General features: G+C 36.0%; 1 non-coding gene and 1 pseudogene across 1 annotated transcript; both read left to right on the top strand.

Moving 5' to 3' along the window:
• The first annotated feature begins 10,069 nt into the window (after positions 1-10,069).
• On the top strand, positions 10,070-10,372 carry LOC113200251 (ribosomal protein eL22-like pseudogene; annotated as a pseudogene).
• A 14,915-nt stretch (positions 10,373-25,287) lies between these two features.
• Positions 25,288-25,413, top strand: LOC113200253 (U6atac minor spliceosomal RNA). Its single transcript, XR_003303018.1, has one exon. It is a non-coding gene; the product is annotated as a U6atac minor spliceosomal RNA (small nuclear RNA).
• Positions 25,414-25,808: the final 395 nt, after the last annotated feature.

Below are 25,808 nucleotides of genomic sequence, written 5' to 3'. Positions count from 1 at the left end.
TGTGTTGCCGCAGTCTGGCTGGGCACAATTCAGGAGCCACTTGTCAAAAGAAACTAACTTTATTTTTAGAACTACAAACGCCAAGCAAAACAGCTCCAAAGGAAAAAACCCTCAGAGCCCAACTGCCACCACCGGCTTCCACCAGCCTCTCCCCACACAAACCTCCACCTCCCACAATCCTCCTGCTCTTGAGGCCGATTGGCTGGGTCGCGTGGGCAGAGCCAAAGAAGTCCCCCAATGAGCAGTTCCGTAGTCTGAAGGGCAGGGAAACAGCCCAATGAACATCACTGCAGAGGAGCCAATCAGCTAGATGTTGCTGGGGCTGCTGTGAGCCAATCATCAGCTGGCAGTCTGAAGGGCAGGGAAACAGCCCAATGAACATCACCGCAGAGGAGCCAATCAGCTAGATGTTGCTGGGGCCGCTGTTTGCCAATCATCAGCCGGTAGCTGGAAGTTTGCTGGCAGCTGGAAGTTTGCTGGGCCCCTTTGGCTGTGGCTCTCAACAATGTGTCATTTGATTTTATTTATGTTTTGGAGAGAGGCATAAATGTTTTTAACCATTGTTCAGTCCAGTATGTCTTTTATATGGCTTCTGAATGTTATGTCTTACTTCAAAAGTTCTCCCTGAGCCAATATATGTTCTCATAGACTCCAATAAATATTTACTAAATATTATTAATATTTTAAAAACATTTTATAGTAAAATTTTTCATCCAAACAAGGTTGAGAAAAGCTAGAAAGATCTGTATAGTAATGGGACAGAATTGAAGATATCAGCTATGAACTCATGTTTAGCTTAAGAGATACAGATAGTCACATATGAAATATTTATAAATACACGTATAGACTCTGGTTAGTATAACAACATATATCTCTTTGCTGTCAGCTGAAAGGTCCTAGAAGTATGACATCCCTGCTTCAATGAGCACATGTAATGCCCAGATCTTGGTTTCTAACATCATTCTCTAATAAAATGTACCAAGACTCCTTGGAGAAACGGCTGGTTCTACAAGCTGGGGCAGGAATATAGAAGATGAACTTGGAACATCTTGTAGGGCCCTACAAGTAAGGAAATGCTCAAAAAATGTTAAAACCACAACAATGAAGCTATGTCAAAGAGCATAGGAGCCAACTGAATGTATTAAATTATAACCCAAACTATAAGACAAATATCTATACTGTTATAGAAGAAAGAGCAAATTTTTAAAAATTTAAATAATTAAATGGGAGAAAAGAAACAAATATCCTATGCAAAAAGAATGTCAAATAACTTATGTATATATTCTGTCCTCAAGGAGGTAGATCATAACTACCCTCTACCTAGGTGTGAGCTGTGCATTGTGACACACTTCCAAAGAATAAAGTGTGAAAAACACCTTTTAAAAAAAAAAAAAAAAAAGAGCAACTTTACAGTGAAGAAATCCAACAAACACTACCTCAAACAAGTGTTCAAGGATAATACCAACAGCAATAACCTATGTTGATGGAATCATTGATATGAGACAAAATGGCATGTTGCCTGTGAGACTTCTTTCCAAAAATCCAAAACACTAATCTAATTCTGATCTAAAAACATAAACAAAAAACTGTCAAGGTCATCAAAATAAAAAAAAAGTCTGAGAAAGTCACAATTAAGAGAAACCTAAGGAGATACTACTAAATGTAATGTGTTATCCTGAATGGTATATTTTCTAAAGGAGATTAGAGAAAAACTAATAATCTGAATAAAGTGTGGAAAAGTAATAAAATAAAATTTACTATAAATTAAAATACAGGGCTGGGGTTGTAGCTTGGCGTTCGAGCACTTGCCTGGCACGTGTGAGACCCTGGGTTTGATTCTCAGCACCACATAAAAATAAATAAATAAAATAAAGGTATTGTGTCCAACTACAACTAAAAATAAATATTAATTTAAAAATACTAATTAAAAGGTATGAAAATGTGTCAATATTCCTTTATTTATTTATTTTTAGTTGCAGATGGACACAATACCTTTATTTCATTTATTTATTTTTATGTGGTGCTGAAGATCAAACCCAGAGTCTCACACATGCTAGGCAAGGACTCTACCACTGAGCCACAATCCCAGCCCATCAATATTCCTTTATTAATGTGAACAAATTATGACAAACGCACTATATCAATGTTAGTTAATAAAAGCAACTGGGTATGAGGTAACCTGGCTCTGTTTTCTTTCATGTGAATAGATAACTATGCCAACATCTATTTATCAAATCATTGAATTAAAGTGCTGCTTTTGTTATATATTAATTTGTTGTGCATATTTACACTTCATTTCTGGATAATTTTATTCCACTGGCCTGTTTTTTATTCTTGTACCAATAAAATGCTGTTTTGATTATGGTGATCTTATAATATTTTTAGTGTCTGGTAAAATATATTTGCAATTAATATCACCAAGGACCAAGTCTCCCTTAACATATAAAGACATATAATCAGTAAGAAAATGAAAAAAAACCCTAGTAGAACAATAGACAAAGAATATGATCATACAGTTTGCAAAACCATAAATACAAATGACCCTTAAACCTATAAAAACATGTTCAAACTCCCTCATAATTACAAAAGTGCAAAATAATACCACACTGAAATACCTTTCTCATTTCACATGAGACCACATGTTCAATAACACAAGAGAGTGGGGGGAACAGGCATTTCCATGCATTGTTGATGGGAGTGAAATAGTCACAATTATTTATTTATTTATTTATTTATTTATGGTGCTGGGGATTGAACTCAGCGGCTCTTGACCACTGAACCACCTCCCCCGCCCTATTTTGATTTTATTTAGAGACAGGGTCTCACTGAGTTGCTTAGTACCTCTCTTTTGCTGAGGCTGGCTTTGAACTCACAATCCTCCTGCCTCAGCCTCCCAAGCCAATGGAATTACAGGCAGGCACCACCATGCCTGACTGTTACAACTCTTAAAAGAACAATTCGACAGTCTCTATCAAAAATTTAAAATGTGAATGCCATTTCACCCAGAAATCCTATGCCTAAAAACTTGTACCCATATACTTAGGGATATACAAAGTATATATACAATGTTATTCATTGAATATTATTTGTAATAACAGAGATTGGATAGCCACCATTAACAGGGGACTGGTAAACAAACCCTGTTAACATTGAGGTGCATCTATAAAATGAAATACTATGTGGACATAGAAGAAACAAGAAGTAAGTCCATTCTATGAATCTGAAAGTTACGTTAAGACAAAAAAAGCAACATACAGAGCAATTTGTATATTACTTGTGTAAAAAAATGATCCAAATATCTCTGAGAAACTGGTGACATATATAGAAGATAACTGGGTGGCTGGAGGAAGGGGTGGAAGAGAATTTTACCACTACATGATCCTTGGTAATTTTTAAACTTGAACCATATGAATATTACACTTATTCAAAAGAATAAATAAAATTTTTATGTTTATAATAATTATAAAATTATTTCTCTAATTCAATAGGATTTTTTTACATTCCTATTTGAATTTCATTATATTTGTTATTTGGAGAAAAGCCAATTTTTATGTCTTTCAATTTGTTCAGATTTTGTTTTATGTTCTCAAATAAGAAATTATAGTGTTCTTTGTATAAATCCCATGCATCTTCTGTTCCATTCATTCTGAGGTATTTTAAATTTTTGTCAATGTTGTGATTGGAATATTTTCCCATGGCCAATTCTAGCTAGTTATTGGTAACATAAGGAAATTCTATTGGTTTTGCTTATCATGTAGCTAACCACCTTACCAAAAACTTTTTTTTAAAAGAGAGAGAGAGAGAGAGAGAGAGAGAGAGAGAGAATTTTTAATATTTATTTTTTAGTTTTCTGCAGACACAACATCTTTGTTGGTATGTGGTGTTGAGGATCGAACCCAGGCTGCATGCAGGCCAGGCGAGCACGCTACCGCTTGAGCCACATCCCAGCCCCACCAAAAACTTAATGTATTCATTCTGATAGTTTTGTTAAAATAGAGTCCATTGAGTTTTCTATGAATATAATAAAAATGGGATAATTTTCCAATTTTTTCATGATGTTTATTTCTTTGTATTAGTTTTGGTAAAAGCTAAACACCAGAGAGAGAGAATACATGTAGGATCAAATTGTAGTTCTTTCTTACATAGTCATCTGACTAATTAGTCAGACTAATGAGATGCTCTTGTTTCACAAGGTTACTCAATGATACATGTACCTTACCTCTTACTGTTCTTCCATCTATTGGGGTTTTGTACCCATGTGTATGGTTTAAGCTGGGTTCAGTTGTACTCATATTCTAGCCTGTAGGGAGCAGGATGGGAGAAGAATCTAGGACAAGCAATTTTTAAAGTAATTGAGGGGAAACAATGGACTCATCACTTCTGTGCATATCCCACTGGTGCACAGTCACATGGCTGCACTTAGCTTTAGGAGAAACCTGGAAATGTAGTCTTTCAACATGTGGTTTAAAGCTGTTATGTTTAAGGAAGAAGTTGAGAACTTATCTGGGGGAACAACTAACCGTATGCTCTACTCCATTTTCTTGTTTTATTATTTAGACCATCCCAAACAATGTTGAATAATAGTGGTGATAGCATCCTTCTCCCATTCCTGATTTTAATGAAAATGGCTTTATATTTTCATGATTTACTATAGTGTTTGCTGTCAAGTTTTGGTAAACAGGTGTTTTAGTCATACTTACTAGTTTCTTTTTTAGTTTATTCATTTATTTATTTTAGAGGACACAGGATTGAACTCAGGGCCTATGCAAATGCTAGGCAAGTGTTCTATCATTGAGCTATATATATACTCCAGCCAATTTCTTTCTTTCTTTTTATTTTTCTTGTTTTTTTTTTTTTTTAACCAGGGATTGGACCCAGAGTGCACTGAACCACATCTTTAGCCTTTTTATTATTTTTTTTAATTTTGAGACAGGGTCACAATAAGTTGCTTAGGGCCTCAATAAGTTGCTGAGGCTGGCTTTGAACTTGCAAGCCTCCTGCCTCAGTCTCCTGAATTGCTGGGATTACAGACATGCAGCACCATACCTGGCCACCTTATTTCTTTTTAATCTCTATTTTACTTTGAATGTTTGTTAGGAATGAATGTTGAATTTTTAAATGCCTTTTAGGTTTCTATTGACATACGATGTGAGTTTTATGCTTTAATTGCTTTATTTCAAATTATGCTCATAAACTTCCTATATTGAATCATTTTTGCATTTCTGAAATAAACCCGATTGGTCATGGTGTTTTATCTTTGCCACAGTGCTAGATTCAATATATTAATATTTTATTTGGAATTTCTATGTGCATACTATATGCAAATACTATCTAGTTTTTATATGCAGTCATATTTAAGGCTATGCTAGCCTTACAAAATAAACATGGGAATCTTTTCATCTTTTTTCTATGGTCTGAGGACTGGTGCTAGCCTCTAAAGTGTTTGTTATCATCCACATGAAATAAATATAAAAATTGAGAGGGTATGGAAAATTTTACGGCAATTTGACATAAGTCCAAACAGTTACCAGTACACTTATCAATGAATAATATATTCTTTTGCAATTATTTTCCTTGTTCCTATGTAAATATGTTCTTATTATATTTAATGAAATGTAATTTCTGAGATTTCTAAAATTTCAAAAACTGGAAAAAATGAACTGGCACTTTACATTTTCTTATTATTTAATTTTATAAAAATATATGTCCACCATAATAAGAGTTTTTAAAACTTATTCTACACTACAGATACTTTGCTAGTATGGAATAAATGGCACTGAAATGACTTGCTTTTGAAACATTGGCTTGAACTGCTGGGTGCTTTAATCCCATCAACTCCAGAGACTGAGGCAAGATGACCACGAGTTCCAGGCCAGGCTCAGAAATTAAGCAAGGCCCTAAGCAACTTAGTGAGACTGTCTCAAAATAAAACATAAAATTGGGAGGGGGGGCTGGGGATATGGTTCAGCACTCCCTGTGTTCCATCCCCAGTACCAAAGGAAAAAAATTACCTTGAACTTAGATGCACAACCAAGTAGATCTGGTGATTTTTCCATTCTTTTCTAGGGTTATTGCTCTCTTCAGGTTTTTCTACTTGGATCAGCTTTTAGTTTATAGTTTGCTACAGAATCATTCCTTCTGTATATGTATTCACATTTTTTACACAGGATAGTCTCTTAAAATTCTTTAGATATCATATATCTGCACTTTTTTGTCATTTGATGGATATTTGTGCTTTTTAAATCTATTTTTCACATTATTAATATTTTCTCTCCTTTTCCCCTCCCTTCCTCATTTTCAACTCTCCTACCTTAGTCGGGCTAGCTTGAGTTTATTTATTGGTTCCTTCAAAAATAGGTTTTGGGGCTGGGGTTGTGGCTTAGTGGTAGAGCGCTCACCTAGCACATGCAAGGCCCTGGGTTCAATCCTCAGCACCACATAAAAATAAATAAAATAAAATAAAGGTATTGTGTCCAACTACAACTTAAAAAAAAAAAAAAAAACAAGGTTTATGGGGATGGGGGATTATCCGGCCCCGGGACTGCGTCTTAGCTGACACGGAGTCGTGGATTTGGGGTCATTCAGGCGAAGGAAAGGCGTGGCGCAGAGCTCAGCGGACTCCAAGAGGCCAAGAACTGCCGGGCCGGAACTAGGGTTTTCCGGGCTTGGGAAGCCGCAGCGGACTCCATCTTCCGGCCTCGCCTTCCCGGATGCCATCTCCTCCTCCTTTGTCACCGCCTCCTGCTGGATCTGCGGTGCCTGGCCCCTCCTGGATCCGCTCCAGCCGCGGAAGCCGCTGCTGCTCGGTTCATGCTCTTGCACCAGATGTTCAAGCGAGAGATGATCAGGTAGTACGCAGTGGTACACAGCCTCAGGACTTCAGCTGAATGCATAGCTAGAAAGGTGGCTTTCATAAGATCCGTTAACAAAAAGACTCCAGAGCTATTATCACACTCCCATACAGGACATACTTACTGTGTGTGGCTCTAGTTACTGATGCTTCGTCCTGTGTTCCCTGTCAATGGGCACTTTCCTGTGTGGATAGACACAGGACCTCTCCCTGTGACCTTCTTATCAATCAAAGGATTTATGGAGAACTAAAGATGAACAGTATTGATATGCATTGGACATACATTATCAAAACCATACCATGTCATTAAGGTGGAAACCCTTTTTTCTGTACTAGCTGGAAAACTGAGAGAATCAAAAAAGAATAATTTAGAAAACTCTATAGGAAATATTTAGTGCAGGACTGTTAATAGAAATATGATGTGAGCCATAAACATAACCTACATGTATAATTTTTAAAAAATATTTTTAGTTGCCAATTGACCTTTATTTTATTTATTTATATGTGGTGTTGAAAATCGAACCCAGTGCCTCACACATGCCAGGCAAACATGTATAATTTTAAGTGCTCTAGTAGCCACATTTTTAAAAAAGTTAAGCAAAACACATACACACACAATATGTACCACACATATAACAAAATGTCATAATTATTTGATCTAAAATTATGAAGTATTTTACATTTTTTATTCTAAAACCTTGAAATCTTGTATATACTTATATTTCCAGCACAATCCCTATCAGATTAGATGCATTTCAAGTAAGAACTGCAAATATCTAGATGTGGTGGCTCAGGCCTGTAACCCCAGTGACTGGGAGGCTGATGCAAGAGGATCCCACCTTCAAAGCCAGCCTTAGCAATTTAGTGAGACCCTATCTCAAAATAAAAATAAGAACAGCTGGATATGTAGCTCAGTGGTTAAGTGTCCCAGGGTTCAATCCTGCAGTACCAAAACACAACAAATAACAAACAAAAACAAAACAAAAACATGTACAGCAGTTTCTTCTGTTCTTGTCATCGAGGCAAAATGTTTTGAAGAATTACTCTACTGTGTCTCAGGAGAGATTTATAAATCCATTGGCTATCTAGATAAAGCATGTAGGAGTACTACAGAACAATTGGACCACATCTAGTTTTGCGATTACTTGAAGAAATACCATAATACAATATGTGATGTATATTGTTACTAAATGCTATTATGGAACTCCATAATATTGAGATGATTATGAGCTTTTCCTTTTTGATTTATGTGCAGTCATGCCAGCGTAGAAATAGGCAGGAATACCCAGTGAGTAGAGCAGCTGGAGCACTTTTCCACCATTAAAGCTCTGGATCTTCAGGAATGCTACTGTGTATCCTCATCTGTTGTCCATGAACCCAGCCCAGCCCTGCCCTTCCTGAAATACTGTCCCTGATTTTGGGAAACACAAAAACCTCAAACTAACAGAATGTCCTCATTTTCTAGAAGGAATAGCCTTTTAAAATTTTCGATTCGTTAAAAATGTCTATCTTGTTTAGGGCAGTAGAAGGAAATAGTTTGATTTCAAGTTTCTATCAGGGCAGGCAGCCCTTTGAATGCTACTTGTTTTTGCATAATATATCATTTAACAGATCCTAAATGTTCACGCTAAACATTTATGCATATATATTCTACTTGCAGAACAATTTTGCAAATTGCACACTGACAAAAAATGTAGAAGTTTTAATAGATTGAGTTTACTTTTTTGTTTTGTTTTGTTTTGTTTTAAACAGCATCTCACTAAGTTTCCCAAGCTGGCTTCAAACTCAAAACCCTCCCACCTCCCTCCTAAATACCTGAGATTACAGACATGAGTCACCACACCTGGCTTGAATTTATTTATATTTTAAAGGTAGATTTGGAGGTTTGGCTTTAACAATTTATTTTATTTTTTTAAGAGAGAGAGAGAATTTTTAATATTTATTTTTTAGTTCTCGGCGGACACAACATCTTTGTTTGTATGTGGTGCTGAGGATCGAACCTGGGCCGCATGCATGCCAGGTGAGCACGCTACCGCTTGAGCCACATCCCCAGCCCTTTTTTTTTTTTTTTTTTTTTTTATTTTTGAGGCAGACACAGAGAGGTGCTACTCAAGTCTCACTGTTCAGTTGCAAGAAGTGTGGTTAGCCGTTAGTGCCACAAGTTGCTTTGTTTTTTGATGCCCAAGGCTAATGAAGGAGCAAGGGGAGGCACTGGTATGTAGCCTTTTTCTGCTTAATGCAGAACTCTTTTGATGGATAATCTTTGCTCCAGATAGACTGCCAGAGACTATCAGGTCTGCATGCAATCTTGTAACTCTCCCCTCTCTTGTTTTTCACAAATATTACTCTTTTAAAAAAATATTTATTTTTTAGTTGTAATTGGACACAATACCTTTATTTTACTTATTTATTTTTATGTGTTGCTGAGGATTGAACCCAGGGCCTCGCATATGCTAGGCAAGTGCTCTACCACTGAGCCACAACCCCAGCCTTACAAATATTACTCTTCTATAAATCTTTTTTATCTTAACCATTCACTGTTTCCCAGAGACCCCAACCTGTGACAAGTTTCTAATTCAGAAATTTTGTATTCTATCTTTCATTAATTCCCTGTTTATATTTTCTTTTTTTAATATTTATTTTTTTAATTTTGGGTGGATATAACATCTTTATTTTTATGTGGTGCTGAGGATCGAACCCAGCACCCCACGCATGCCAGGCGAGCACGTTACCACTTGAGCCACCTCCCCAGCCTTATATTTTCTTTTTTTAATATTTATTTTTTAGTTGTAGTTGGACACAATATCTTTATTTTATTTATTTATTTTTTTATGTGGTGCTGAGGATCGAACTCAGGGCCCCGCATGTGCTAGGCGAGCGCTCTACTGCTGAGCCACAATCCCAGCCTCCCTGCTTATATTTTCTTTTGGATGATTTTTTAAAAAAATACTTAGTTTACATATTTTCATTGTTTTCTTTTTATATAACAAAAGCATATGCTACAATAAGGCACTGCAAACTGCTAGACTTAAATGCTTTTAGGACAGTCACTGCTTTCCAGTTCCCCACAGACCCTGCATCTTCCAATTTTTACATCTAGCCACTGCCTATATCTGCATCACCTACATAGGTCCTGAACACATTTGTGATTTCTGATTTAAAGCTATGTATTTTCTTCTAAAGAAAACTTTAGCTCTGATCATGTGGCCAGCTGTCAAGATGGCACCACAGAAAGACGAGAGAACCACCTGGAAGTTTAATTTGGACCTTACTCATCCCATAGAAGATGGGATTTTTGATTTTGGAAATTTTGAACAGTTTCTGTGGGAGAAGGTTAAAGTCAATGGGAAAACTGGAAATCTTGGGAGTGTTGTTCACATTGAACACTTCAATTATAAAATCACAGTTGTTTCTGAGAAACAGTTCTCTAAGAGGTATTTGAAATATCTTACCAAGAAATACCTTAAGAAGAATAATCTTTGTGGTTGGCTTCGTGTGATTGCATCTGACAAGAAAATTTAACAAACTTCATTATTTCCAGATTAGTCAAGATGAAAATGGATCAGAGTCTGAGGACTAACTGGGCTCCCTTTTTAGGGATTTACTTTTTAATAAAACAAATGAAGTGTACATGAAAAAGAAACATCTAAAGATGGGACTATCAGTGAATAAAAACAATTGTTCTCAAAAAACCTTAAGTGCCAGGCACAGTGATGCACAACTATAAGTCACGATGCTGAGGCAGGAGGATTTCAAGTTCAAGGCCAGTGACTTAGCAAGACCCTATCTCAAAATACAGCGAGAGAATGAGAGAGAGAGAGAGAGAGAGAGAGAGAGAGAGAGAGAGAGAGAGAGACACTCAGGTAATCATGTTTTGGAATAATGCAGTCACTTTGTTACTTCCAAAAATGTTGTAGTTTCTGTTTTCATTTTTTCTTTTATCTATGAGTATTTAAGAGAATGTTCCTCTTAAATTTCCAAGTAGTAAAAATATTTTGACAATCTTTCATTATTTTTAATTTTACTGGCTTATAATGAGAAAGCACAAACTCTAAAATTCTCTGATTCTTTAAATTTATGAACCTCTAAGAAAAAGAACACAATTCATAGGAATTCGAAAATAATTTATATTTCAAATATTTATAGACATATATATGGTAGTACATTGAACTTGTTGGTTATATTATTCAAATCATCTCTTCTGTAAATTTTTTTGTCTAGTTGATACCTCAAATTCTAAACGAGGAATATTATAATCTTTCATTATGATGGTTGTTTATATCAAATCTTGTGTAAGAGTTTTTGCATTAAATGTAAATGTTCTCTAATAATTTAATACATAAAAATTTATGATTCATCTCTTCATTGAGTATTGAAGCAGTTATGCCCCTTCCTTTGATCTGTATTTAATGCTTTTGATGTTGAGTTCCACTTTTTCCTAATTAAACTTAGCAATGTAAGTAATTAACACACATTCATGATCTCACCATTTCAGTGTTTTAGGTAACTGAGCACGGCCTAACTGGGTTTTTTCTTCAGAATGTCTCATAAGATTGCACCCAAAGTGTCTACTCAGGGTTTTACAGTGCAATCAAGGTGTACTGGGGCTCTGGTCTCATCTCAAGGTTCAAGTAAGACAGAATGCACTTCCAACCTCACTTACATTGTTGTTGGCAGAATTCAGTTCCTTGCTGGCTTTTGGACTAAGGGCCTTGGTTCCTTGCCAGGCAGCCTGCTGTATCAGAGTAATGATACAAGAAGAGCCAGAGAGAGCATACAAACAAGACACAGAAACTAGTCTTTTGTAACCTAATTGTGAAGGTGCTTCCCATTAATTTGGCCATAGTACATTTTTTTTACAAGCAAGTCACTTGGTCCTACACACACAAGAGGAAGGATTTACACAAAGAAGTGAACATCAGGAGGTAGGGATCATTGGGAACCATTTCACAAGCCACCTACCACAGATGGTTATAGGATTTTTAGTTAACAATTCTTTTCTCCCATGTTGTAGATGAAGTCTAATCCTAATTTGTTTCCTTTTATATGTATATTAGAATCCAACAAAATACAAAACATCTCTGTGTATTTAAAATAGACCAAATGTGATATTCCAGGGAATATATTACACAAATAATTGAAGAACTGATAAACCAAACGGGACAATGAGGGACATCCTAGAGACTAGCTATTGTCGGAAGTTACTACTATCCCTAGACTGGAAGGTCAAACAAAGTAAATGGTGTTACTGGAGCCCAAGGATCAGGGTTACCCAGTGGAAGCTGCAACCACTATCAGAGATGTTAAGACAGAGAGGAAGGTGGAGAAATACTTTGGTTTCTCCCTGCCCCCTGCCTTCAGCCTTCCACCAGTGCCTCCTACTGGCCAAAGCCTGCTAGAAACCAGAATGTGTTCTGTTTAAAATTTGTGAGATCTTCTCTTTATCCTTGGAATTCAAGGCTTTCACAAGGAAAGGTTTGGGTATGGGTCTTTTTTTCACTATCATTATCATTCGTGAGACTCAGTAAACACTTTCAATTTATAAATCAAAATTTTTCTTAAACTCAGGGAAATTTTCTTCTATTATTTATTTTCTTCCTTTTCTTAAGTTCACTTTGCCTTTCTGTAATCCTATTATTTTATGAAAAACGTTATGGACCTGTTCTTTAAGTCTTTTAACCCTCAGAATTTCTACTTATTTATATTTTGCGAAATCTATTGAAGATATTTCTTCTACTTTATCTTCAAGATTACTAATTTGGTTTTTAGTTAGTGCTCATCCTCTTTTTCAGATTATTACAATATTAAATTTTTAAATTTTAAAATCATGTTTTTTAGTTCTACAATGTCTTTTTTTGCTCTAATTGATCACTCTTAAAAGCTCTCATTATTTTTTGTAATAGTTCATTATTTTATAAACATGTATATGACACAGTATGTCAAGTTCTATCTGAAACATTTTACAAATATTAACTTGTTTATTCATTTAATAATTCTCTATGAATTGTCCTGTAGTTCCCCATCAAAAGAAGCCACCTATCTAGTTGTGTGAATTAGTCATTCTACTTATAATTAATAGATTTCCCTAATGGTCATTTTCCTTTGTCTGCTCTTTGATTTTGACTTCTTAGCAAGTAGGTCAGATTATTAAGTTCTCCTAAGCAGTGATAAACCAGTTTTTGCTCTTCTGGGTCAAAAGTAAATTCTATAAAAGAGCCATTATGCCTTTGCTGAGATGCAGGGAGGAAACCTCTTTGCACCACATTTTCCTGAGGCTAAGTGGCAATCTCTTCCAATCATAGTGGCTGAAAGCAACTCAGTCCAGCAAAGTAGATGACAATGATGGGCCTCAAGGAAATCTACTTTGAGTAGAGTTTTGTGCACGGTGAGAGATAGGGATTTTGTTTCATTCTACTACATATCACTTTCCAGTTTTCCCAGCACCATTTGTTAAATAGGCTATCTTTTCTCCAATGTATATTTATGGCTCCTTTGTCTAATATGAGATAACTGAATTTATGTGGGCATGCCTCTGTATCTTCTATTCTGTTCTATTGTTCTTCATGTCTGTTTTGTGCCAATACCATGTCATTTTTATTACCATAGCTCTGTAGTATAATTTAAGGTCTGGTATTGTGATGTCTCCTATATCACTTTTCTGGCTAAGGATCTCTTTGGCTATTCAGGGCCTCTTATTTTTTTATAAATATATATTTTGAATATCTTTATTTTATTTACTTATTTTTATGTGGTGCTGAGGATCAAACCGAGGGCCCTGCACATGCTAGGCAAGCACTCTACCACTGAGCCACAACCCCAGCCCCAGGGCCTCTTATTTTTCCAAATGAATTTCATGATTGCTTTTTCTATTTCTATGGAGAACATCATTGGAACTTTTTTTAAAATATTTTATTTACATTTTAGTTTTCAGCAGACACAACATCTTTTTTTTAAGAGAGAGAGAGAGAATTTTAATATTTATTTTTTAATTATCGGCAGACACAACATCTTTGTTTGTATGTGGTGCTGAGGATCAAACCCGGGGCGTACGCATGTCAGGCGAGAGTGCTACCACTTGAGCCACATCCCCAGCCCCAATCATTGGAACTTTAACAGGAATTGCACTGAATCTGTACAGCAATTTTGGTAGTACGGCCATTTTGACAATATAAATTTTCCCTATCTAAGAACATGGGGGATCTTTCCATTTTCTGAGGTCTTCTTCAATTTTTTCCTTTAGTGTTCTATAGTTTTCATTGTAGAGATGACCAACATCTTAATGATAAATTCCTTGAAGCAAGGGTGGCAAATTCAAAGAGAAGGGTCAAGAAGGTAAGTATATGAAGAAAGGCCCAGGAGTAAGGGCATAAGCATTCACTGAATAAGTGGTAAGGACTGGTATGAATTCCAGAAGGCAGGCTACTCATCTCTAGTCTACACTGCAGTGGGTAAATTCAGTCTGATCCAGAGCCTACATTTTAACCATAATGTCAGGCAACCAGCATTTAGTGCTAGACCTGTACTGATACCACCATTCATCATACAGTAAAAAGGCCACAATAAGACATGGAATGACACTACCATTCTTGGGTACTTATAAAAACCACAAGGAAATTTAAGGTCTAGTATTGTGATTCCTCCTATATCACTTTTCTCGCTAAGGATCTCTTTGGTATGCTGGGCCTCTTATTTTTCCAAATGAATTTCATGACTGCTTTTTCTATTTCTATGGAGATCATCATTGGAACTTTAACAGGAATTGCACTAAATTTGTATACTTTTGGTAGTATGGCCATTTTGACAATATTAACTTTCCCTATCTAAGAACATGGGGGATCTGTTTTTAGCACCATAATAAGATTCATGTCAACTTTCACTATATCAAGCAAAAACATTTGTCTAAACCAAGACCATCATTGTACCATCATTTAGTTTACTAGGAGCTAATCTCTAATATAATCATGACCTATATTCAAACCAATATTTTACACTCTATGAGAAACCATTGAACAAGAAGAAGGAATAGGGTTGGGGACAAGTTTCAGTAGTAAAGTGCTTGCCTAGTATGTGCAAGATCTTGAGTTTCATCCCCAGCACTACTAAAAAAAAATGGTATGTATTCTCCCAATATCAAGACAAAACTGTGGCAATAACTTTTCTCAGGTAGTCACAATATAGACTCTCCCAAAATCAGGACCTTAACAGACACTACCAATTCATCCCTGATGATTCTAAAGTCCATGTCCATAACACTACTTAGCATGTCATGAGACAGCCTCTACTCAGATATGCCACACAATTCAGTACAACAGGGGAGCTCTAGACCATATAAGGGTTTAATTTATGTCAAAACTCAGTGAAATAGAAGATAGCCCAGGCACTGCTCAGAACTGATGTCTCTTAGCATTACTGAACACACCATGAGAAATTCAGTGTTCAAGAAGGAACCCATACCAATATCACCACTCAGCCCCCTGATCAGCTCAGAGTCTTCATCCATTCCATTTACTCAGAGACTCAAAAGGCAGGTCTTATCCAGAACATGGCACAAGTATACCCCATTCTTCAGCATACCTAAAAACAAGTCTCACACTTCTCTGTGTACCATGAAACGTATCACACTTCACACACCAGGGGATAGGTCCTGATCTATTACTTATTCAACACATCAACAAATTAGCCCATTCCAGGAGCAGTTCAACAGAACATGATGAAAAAAGAATTCATTAAAATTAAAATATTGATTCAAAGGATAGTTTGACAAAGATTAGTTTCAGGTATTAGTATTCCATGTATTAGTCAATTTTGAGGAAATCCCTTGTACAAATTTAAAGAAAAACAGACAAATAAAGGGACAGAAAATGTTTAACATTATTTCATGATAACACAGAAATAGTCAATAAGTGAAAATCCAATGCTAAAACTTTACAATCAATCCATCATTTCTATTTTTGGGCTTTTTAATGATTGTTCAAAGGTTTACCATACACATTTAATTTATCAGTATCAACTTCAAATTTATACTAGCTTAGTTGCAATGATATATAGAAATGATACTTGTACAGAACTGGGATCCTAATTAGAATAAGTTATACTCTATAATATGTCAAAATACATTCTACTGTCATGTTTATTTAAAAAGAACACATTTATAAAAAAAGAAAGAAATACAAAGGAAACTCCACGCACAATCCCCTACACAGCTAGTAAGGCTGTAGGGGGCAGATTGGGCACATCAGTTCCCTGTTTTCTGGGCCAGTGTGAATGTGCATGGCTGTATTAAGAAGGCTATTTGGGATCTATCCTCTTAAAGGAATCCATCTTTTCCATGTGTCTTCATTGCTGACAAAATAACTAATAAAATAAATGTCAGAATATTCAGTTTCTCCACCTGAGATTTACAAGCATTCCCCCTCTTGACATAATGGCAAGGAAACAAATGAACAAAAGACATGCCATCCTAATTCATTCCAGCCTTACTCTGCATGATGCCCTCACCTGCAGGGTGATTTACTGATTTAGATAGCTGTATTCTGTACTATGAACTGCTCTGAATGATAGGAATGAATTAAAGTATAGACTAAGTAGCTGTTAATATAGAGACACTCCTGCCACCTCCAAAAATGGCTTTAAAAAAGCAGTTTATTCTCTCCCACTTTATAGTTCACAAGTATGTAATTCTGATCTGGAAAGATTGGCCTGCCAATGTCAAGAAGTGGTTTCACTTCTGCATGATGCTTTTGCTAGCTCTCAGCTGGTGAGAAAAGAATGGGGCCAAGAAAGCAAGACCTGAAAATTGGACACGTCACTTCTACTTATGCTTAGAACTTAGTTATAGCCACCCCTGGCTGCAAGGAAGGATGGGTAATGTTTTAAAGTGTGTAAAATGTTTTTAAAAATCTATTACTATGGGAAAAAGAGTAAATGTATTTTGGGAAAAAATTGTAGTATGTCACGGTTTTTAGAAAGGCCATAGCAAAATGATCACTGTCCAGAAACATCCACTCAGTAGATGAACTACAGCTGGCTGCATGGGGCTCCAATTCTTGGTTTTTGACCAAGGAAATGTGCACCTGATGCTCCCACAAGCCCAGAGGGCAGGAGCCAAGAAAATGTGTTCAGAGCCTCTCTTACTCTATGCAGAGAGAAATATTTCCCTTTCCTCAATGGAAAGACAACTTCCTTCCAGGAACACAGGGAGGAAGACGGAAGGAGACAAGTGAAGCAGGTTTGATAAAGCTGTCAACACAGTATTGTTATTATTTCTTCAGAAGATTTAAGAGTGTTGTTTCCACTTGTAAAAATATCCATGTTACCTGCTATTACATAATTGTTATATTTTCACCTTGTTACTCCTTGTTATTACGTTATTATAATGTAATATATAGCAATTATTTCACATTTGGTTAAAATTTTGTAATGTGAAAGATGCTTTTGCTTAATTTTGGTGAATTTTTTATTATTTTCACATAACAGTAGACAAGAGGAAACAATGCCAGACAAGTTTTTGCTTTTTTTGGATGAGTAAGTATATCGTTGGTAGTTGCTGAATATTTCTGGAAAAAAATTCTGCTAAATGTGGTCAGCATTTTGGCTTAAGTTTTTATTTGTTTAAGGTCTAATAATTCTCAGGATTTAAGATTAAAATTATTTTAATGAGTGTAAAAAAAGAAATGTTACTCTGTATGTCTCTATTTCATTTCCCTCTTTGTGTGATATTGTTGTTATACATATTATATCACTTAATGTTACAAACTCAGCAGTACATTTTTATGATTAGTACTTTATCCTCTGTAGTTATTTCCTTAGCCCAATATAGCTTTGCTCCCCGCACTTTCTTTGTGTTGTAACTGACAAATATATTATTCATATATATACATACATGACAGTTCTGTATGTCATAGACCCAACTCTCTCTCTCCCTCTCTTTTCTCTATGTATTATATGTGTGTGAGTGTGTGTGTCTCTCTCTCTCACACACACACACACACACACACACAATTTTTTGTCTTTTTTGTGTGGTGCTAGGAATGGAACCCCAGGCCTCACACATGCTAGACAAACACTACCACTAAGCTACATCCCCAGCACTACAATACCTTATTAAAACAGTTCAGAAAAGAAAAAAAGCTGTACATTTATAATGTCATTATAATTGAATAATTACCTTTACTGCTGTGTGTGTGTGTGTGTGTGTGTGTGTGTGTGTGTGTGTGTGTATTTGAATTACTTTCTGGGATCATTTGCCTTCAGCCTAAAGAATTTCCTTCAATATTTCTCATAAGGCATGTTTGCTAACAACAAATTCTCTGTTTTTGTTTATTTGAGAAAGTCTCTATTTTGCCTTCATTTTTTAAAGATAGCTTTGCTGTATATAAGATTCTTGGTTGAAAATTTTATTAGCATTTTGATTATGTGATCTCACTGCTTTCTGGCCTCTAATATTTCTGGTAAGAAATCAGCTATTAATCTTATTGGAGTTCCCTTGTAAGTAGTGAGACATTTTTTTTTCTTGCTGCTTTCAAGATTTTCTCTTTGTCTTCAATGTTTTGTTGTTTTATTTTGGCATAGTTTGGTTTGTTTGTTTGTTTGTGGCACTGGAGATTAAATCTAGCAGCATTCTATCACTTAGCTACATACCCTCTTCTCTTATTTTTTGAGACAGAGTCTCACTAAGTTGCCTAGGCTGGCCTCAAACTTGTGATCCTTTTGTCTCAGTCTCCTAAGCAGCTGGGATCAGTCATGTGCCACGATGCCCAGCAAAGTTGAACATTCTTAGATGGCATTTTATGGACCTCTTTGTGTTTATCATACTTGAGATTTCATTGAACTTCTTGAAAGTGTACAAAAATCAATTTTCAATCAAATAATTTTCAGTCAGTTCATTTAAATAACTCATTTCATCTAATTTACTTTTGTTAGTTTATTTAAAAACTAATGCTCCATGTAACATGACTCATAGAGAAACATATTAAGTACAAAATAAAAATTCTGAGGGAACTCAAGTATAGGCAGTGGTACAGAGCTTACCTAGCATGCACAAGGCCCTGAGCTCAATCCCAGACACCATGAAATAAATAAATGAATACATAAATAAAAATTCTGCCCCACCTTTTGTTACTCTAAATCCTTAGCAGTAGCTATGGATAACAATTTGATGTGTATCTTTCCAGACTTTTTCCAATGAATATTTTATCTATGGATATGTAATTGATTTGTTAAGCATTTTGAACTTGGTGGAGTATAAACAGAAAATAGCTTTGTCTCCAACCATTCCATTCAGTGTCTTTCCCCACTCCTAGTTCAGACCTCACTTCCACAGCTTTTCCCTCTCCTTTCTTTTACACCTGTTTCTGGGTCCTCTGGGGTAAGGTGGGGATGAGGCATTAGAGGAAAAAGGCCAAGAGTTTTGTTTTTGTTTTTTTTTTGTATTTTACTCATTTTACCCTTGTTTTGTAGCTCTTTCCTGGCTGGTAGATGCTGGTCCTTGATACACCCTGGATAGTAGATATTCCAAATACTTGCTCTTGGAGGGTCATGCATATGTGGATTCTACAGATACTGTCTAAAATTCTCTATACTGCACAATGTGCACAATGGGTTCTCTTGCTGATTTTTTTCAATCTCTTTCAGTTCCTTTTCCTGAAAGTACACCCCATGGTCTCTTACACCCTTGCCTCAGCAGGCTGCCCACTTGAGCAAGGTAACTTAACAACAGCTGGATTCTAGTTATATTCTTAGGCAACTACTTGTCCCTTGGGAAACTAAAACATCCCCACCAGGCCTAGCCATGGACATATAAACTACCCCACTTCTGGCTTCTTTCCTCACTCATAAGCTAACAAGAACTTCCACCTGCAACATTCTCTAGGAGAGAACTGGGAACCATATTCTTTCTTTACATCTGGTCCCAAATTCCATGGAACAAATGCCAAGTTCTCAAAACTTTTTTTCACCACCTTCCACTCTGGTGACACTATCAAGGTAGGTCTATGTGGCAAGAATAGAGGAGAAGTGCTAGAATCTCCTCTCAAAAAAATTGACTATTTAGGTACAAAAAATGAAGGTAGCTGACAGTTTCCAGCTGCATTATTTTCAGGACCTAGGCATCCCTAAGCATGAACTAGTACTAGAATCTATTCATTTTATGCCCAACATGTGCATTGTCAGTCAATCTTTGCTCTGGAGCTCACCATTGGGTTGGCTGAAACTTTACTGGGTATGTATTGCAGCTTCAGTCTCTCTCTCTCTCTCTCTCTCTCTCTCTCTCTCTCTCTCTCTCTCTCTCTCTCCCCAATTTTACGTGTCTAACAACCTTTTCCTTCACAGGTGTCATGTCTACATTATAATCTTCAGGTTCTCTCTGCCCAATTCTGTTGCCTCCTCCCTTTTTTCACAGGTACCAAATCCACATCATGGTCTGGGGCTTTTCTGGCTCAATATATTTTCCCCTTTATCTTTAACAGGTATTACCTACTCAATAAGCATCTCACACTCCTAACTCACTCTTAGCATCTGCTCCCCAAAGAACTTAAACTGTCCCAGCCTCCATATTTCTACAGATCAGCAGCCACCCCATGTTTTGAGGGGTTCATTGGATCCTCCACACCTGAATAGGAAAACCGCCACACTTACTACCTTAGGCTGTCATTAATTGCATATGTCATTGGGTTTGTATTTCAATGAACTTGCCTCAGATTTCTGGTCTTGTCTTCACTTGGATTTCTTAGGATAGTAAGGATGATGACTGAAGAGACAATTCTGTATTTTACTGCGTGCTGAAGGGTGTGCCTTTCAGTTCTTTGGTCCATTCTTTAGAAGGTAGAGTTTTCTTCAGCTTTGAACTTTAGCCAAAATTTCAAAACAGGAACTTTCAAATTTTACACATATGCACAGACACATTATATATGAACATAGATATATTAATATATAATGATGTTTACAAAATGAAATTATACTATTTTATTTCTTTTTATTGGTTATTTTTAGTTATACATAGAAATAGAACATACTGAAATAATTATATAAAAGCATGGAATATAATTTGTTCTTAGTATTTTTCCTTACCCTCTTTTCCTCCCACTCCCTGTTCCCTTGCCTCTACTCTACTGATCATTCTGCTATTTACTTATAGTTTTTTAATTAAATTAGTGTCTTGTGGATGTACATGATGGTGAGATTCACTATGGTATATTCATACATGTACATAGGAAATTTAGGTCGGATTCATTCCACTGACTTTTCCTATCCCATCCCTCCTCCCTTATCTTCATTCACCTTTTTCTACCCCTCTGATCTTACTTCTATTATTTTTAATGTACCTCCTTGTTTTGGATTAGCTTCCACATATCAGAGATAACATTTAACCTTTGACTTTTAGGGTCTGGCTTATTTCACTTATGATAGTCTCCAGTTCTATCCATTAACCAGAAAATACCATAAAACCATTTTTCTTTGTAACTAAGTAATAGTAATACTCCAATGTGTGCATTTACCACATTTTCTTTATCCATTCATTTGTCAAAGGGCACTGAGGTTGGCTCCATAGCTTATCTGTTGTGAATTGAGCTGCTGTAAGCATTGATGTAGTTGAATCACTGTAGTATGCTGATTTTTTTGAAATTGTATTTTGTTGGTTCTTTTTAGTTATACATGACAGTAGAATTCATTTTGAATGATGTACACAATGGTAGGATTCATTGGTGTGCTTATATGTACATAAGAAAATTGTTTCAGATTCATTCTACTGTCTTTCCTTTTCACATCCCTCCAACCTTCTCTTCATTCACCTTTATCTAATCTACTGAATATCTATTCTTCCCTTCTTCCCCTCTTATTGTGGGTGAGCTTCCACCTATCAGAGAGAACATTTGACCTTTGGTTTTATGGAATTAGCTTATTTCACTTAGCATGATAGTCTCCAGATCATCCATTTACTTGCAAATGTCATAAAGTCTTTCTTCTTTATGGCCGAGTAACACTCCATTGTGTATATATACAACATTTTCTTTATCTATTCTTCCCTTGAAGGGCATCTAGGTTGGTTTCATAGCTTAACTAGTGTGTATTGAGCTTCTATAAACATTGAAGTGGCTGTGTAACTTAATATGCTGATTTTAACTCTTTTGGATATAAACTGAGGAGTGGGATAACTGGGTCAAATGGTGGTTCCATTCTAAATTTTCTGAGGAATCTCCATACTGCTTTCCAGAGTGATTGCATCAATTTGCAGTCCCAACAGCAAGTATGAGTGTACCTTTTCCCCCACATCCTTGCCAACATTTGTTGTTAGTTGTATTCTTTTTTTAAAAAAATTATATGCTTATTTTAATTAGATATATCTGACAACATTGATTGTACACAATTGCAGCACAACTTTGTTTTTTGGGTTTTGTTTTATTGTTGTTGTTGTTGTTGTTTGTTTATTTTTTGTTTTGTTTTGTTTTGTTTTTGGTACCAGGGATTGAACTCAGGGGCACTCAACCACTTAGCTACATCCCCAGCCCTATTTTATATTTTATTTAGAGACAGGGTCTCACTGAGTTGCTTAGCTCCTCACTTTTTGCTGAGGCTGGCTTTGAACTTGAGATCCTCCTGTCTCAGCCTCCCAAGCCATTGGGATTACAGGCATGGGCCACCATGCCCGGCTTATATTCTTGATGATGCCATTCTGACTGGAGTGAGATGAAATCTCAATGTAGTCTTAATTTTTATTTTTCTAATTGCTAGAGATGTTAAACATTTTTTCATATATTTGTTGGCCATTTATATTTCTTCTTTGAGAAATGTATATTTATTTCCTTTGCCCATCTATTGATTGGGTTGTGTGGTTTTTTGGGGTGTTAAATTTTTGAGCTCTGTGTATAACCTGTTTATTAATGCCCTATCTGAGGAGCAGGTTACAAAGATTATCTTCCATTTTGTAGGCTTTCTCTTCACACTCTTCATGGTTTTGCTGTAAAGAAGGTTTTTAATTTGATGACATCCCATTTATTGATTTTTTTAACTTCTTGTGTTTTATGGGTCTTGTTAAGGAAGTCAGTTGAGCTGACATGTTGGAGTGTTGGGCCAGCATTTTCTTCTAGCAGGTGTAGGGTTTCTGGTATAATTCCTAGATATTTGAGTTGAGTTTTGTGAAGGCAGGGTGAGAGATGGGTGTTAAATTTCATTGCACTACATGCAAATATCTAGTGTTCATAGCACCATTTGTTAAAGAGGCTATCTTTTCTCCAATAATTGTTTTTGGCACCTTTGTCTAGTATGAGATAACTATATTTATGTGGGTTTGTCTCTGTATCTTCTATTCTATTCCATTGGTCTTCCTGCCTGTGTTGATGCTAGTACCATGCTGTTTTTATTACTGTAGCTCTGTAGGATAATTTAAGATCTGGTATTGTGATGCCTCCTGCTTCACTTTTCCCACTAAGGATTGCTTTGGCTATTCTGAACATCTTATTGTTCCAAAGAATTCTATTTCTATGAAGAACATCATTGGAATTTTCATAGGAATTGCATTGAATCTATATATTGCATTTGGTAGTATGGCCATGTTGGCAATATTAATTCTGCCTATAGAAGAACATGGTCTTTGCTCCTCTTCCTCCTCCTCCCTCCTCCTGCTCTTCCTCCTCCTCCTCTTTTCCTCCACCTCCTCCTCCTTCTTCTTTTTAAATAATTTGTAAATACTTTTTTAGTTGTTGATGGATCTTTATTTTAATTATTTATATGTGGTGCTGAGAATTGAACCCAGTGCTTCACACATGCTAGGCAAGTGCTCTACCACTGAGCTACAGCCCCAGCCCATTCTTCTTCTTCTCCTCCTCCTCCTCTTCATTCTCCTCCTGCTTCTTCTCCTGCTCCATCTTGTTCTCCTTCTTCTTCTCCTCTTCCTCTTCATTCTCCTCCTCCTTCTCCTCCTCCTTCATCTTGTTCTCCTTCTTGTAGATGGACAGAATGCCTTTATTTTATGTATTTATTTTTATGTGGCACTGAGGATTGAACCCAATGCTTCACATGTGATAGGCAACCACTCTACTACTGAACTGCAATCCCAGCCTGATCTTTCCATCTTCTAAGGTCTTTCACCTCTTTTGTTAGATTGATTCCCAAGGTGGTTTTTTTAGGCTATTGTGAATGAGATGTTTTTTGTTTTTTTTTCTAATTTCTCTTTTAGCTGATTCATTATTGGAGTGTAGAAACTCAATTGATTTCTGGGTGTTAATTTTATATCCTGCTACTTTGCTAAATTCATTTATGAGTTCTATAAGTTTTCTGGTAGAGTTTTGGGTCTTCTAAATATAGAATCATGCCAGCAAACAGAGATAGTTTGAGTTCTTCTTTTCTTATTTTTAACCCTTTAATTTCTTCCTTTTGCCTAATTGTTCTGGCTAGAGTTTCAAGGACTATGTTGAACAGAAGTGGTGAAACTGGACATTTGTTTGTATTTTTAGAGGGAATGCTTTTAGTTTTTCTCCATTTAAAATGATGTTGACCTTGGGTTTGTCATATATAGCTTTTACAATGTTGAGTTATTTTCTGTAGCTTTTCCAGTGCTTCAAACATGAATGGATACTATATTTTGTCAAATCCTTTTTCTGCATTTTTTGTACTGGGGATTGAACCTAAGGGCCTTTAACCACTGAACCATATCTCCAGCCCTTTTTATATTTTATTTAGAGACAGGGTCTCACTAATTGCTTAGGCCCTTGCTAAGTTGCTGAGCCTGATTTTGAACTTGCAATTCTCCTGCCCCAGCCTCCTGAGCCTCTGGTATTATAGGCATGCAGCACCATGCCCAGCTGCTTTTTCTGCATACATTGAGATAATCATGTGATTCTTGTCTTTAAGTCTATTTATGTGATGAATTTCATTTGTTGTTTTCTGTATGTTGAAACCATCTTGCATTCTTGGGATAAAACCCGCTTGATCATGGTGCACTATCTTTTTAACGTGTTTTTCATGTGATTTGCCAATATTTTATTGATAATTTTTACATCTATGTTCATCAAATATATTAGTCTGAAGATTTCTTTTCTTTATTTGTATTTGTCTGGTTTTGATATTGGGGTGATACTAGCTTTATAAAATGAGTTTGGTGGAGTTCCCACCTTTTCTATTTCATGGAATCATTTGAGGAGGATCAGTATTAGCTATTTTTTAAAGGTCTGGTAGAACTTGGCTACGAATCCATCCAGTCCTGGGCTTTTCCTTGTTGACTTTTGAGGGCATCTTCAATTTCATTACTTGAAATTTATCTGTTTACATTTTCTATGCCTTCCTGGTTCAATTTAGGTAGGACATATATCTCTAAGAATTTTTCAATGTATTCAAGATTTAGAGGATAATTTGTCAAAATAGTTTCTAACTATCCTCTGTATTTCTGTATTGTCTGTGGTGATATTTTCTTTTTCATAGTGAACTTTAATAATTTGATTTTTGTGTTGTATGAAAAGAGAGAAGGTTAGCACTCCCCTTGACAAGGATGGAAGAGGCCCTCGGGCCTGACAACACGCATACGGTTAAGGCATTGCCACCTACTTCGTGGCATCTAACCATCGTTTTTAAAATTTATTCACCAATACTCAGCACCTGTGGATACATACTGGTTAGAGAGAATACAAATGGAAAAAAACATTTCATAACCACATGTTTCTTAAACACTACTGATTTTTGGAGGATTCATTGTGCCCAGAAACCCTAAAAAGTTAAATAATATTTTGAAAACATTCAAATTTTAAATTCATTGAACATCTGAAAACTCATACCAGTAGTGAACATTGAACAGATTTTGTCCAAAATGTATGCCTTATATAAAAATGAATCATTTATAATAAACACTTTGACAAATGTGAAAAAAAATTTAAAAAAATAATAATAATTTGAGTTTTCCTCTCTTTCTTTTAGGTAGCTTGGCTAAGAGTTTATCAATTTTGTTTATTTAAAAAAAACCAACTTTTTG

Source organism: Urocitellus parryii, chromosome X (genome assembly GCF_045843805.1).
Source record: "Urocitellus parryii isolate mUroPar1 chromosome X, mUroPar1.hap1, whole genome shotgun sequence".
NCBI classification, from domain to species: Eukaryota; Metazoa; Chordata; class Mammalia; order Rodentia; family Sciuridae; genus Urocitellus; species Urocitellus parryii.
The sequence above is the reverse complement of the archived record's forward strand: the minus strand, read 5'-3'. Positions and strand labels throughout refer to the sequence as shown.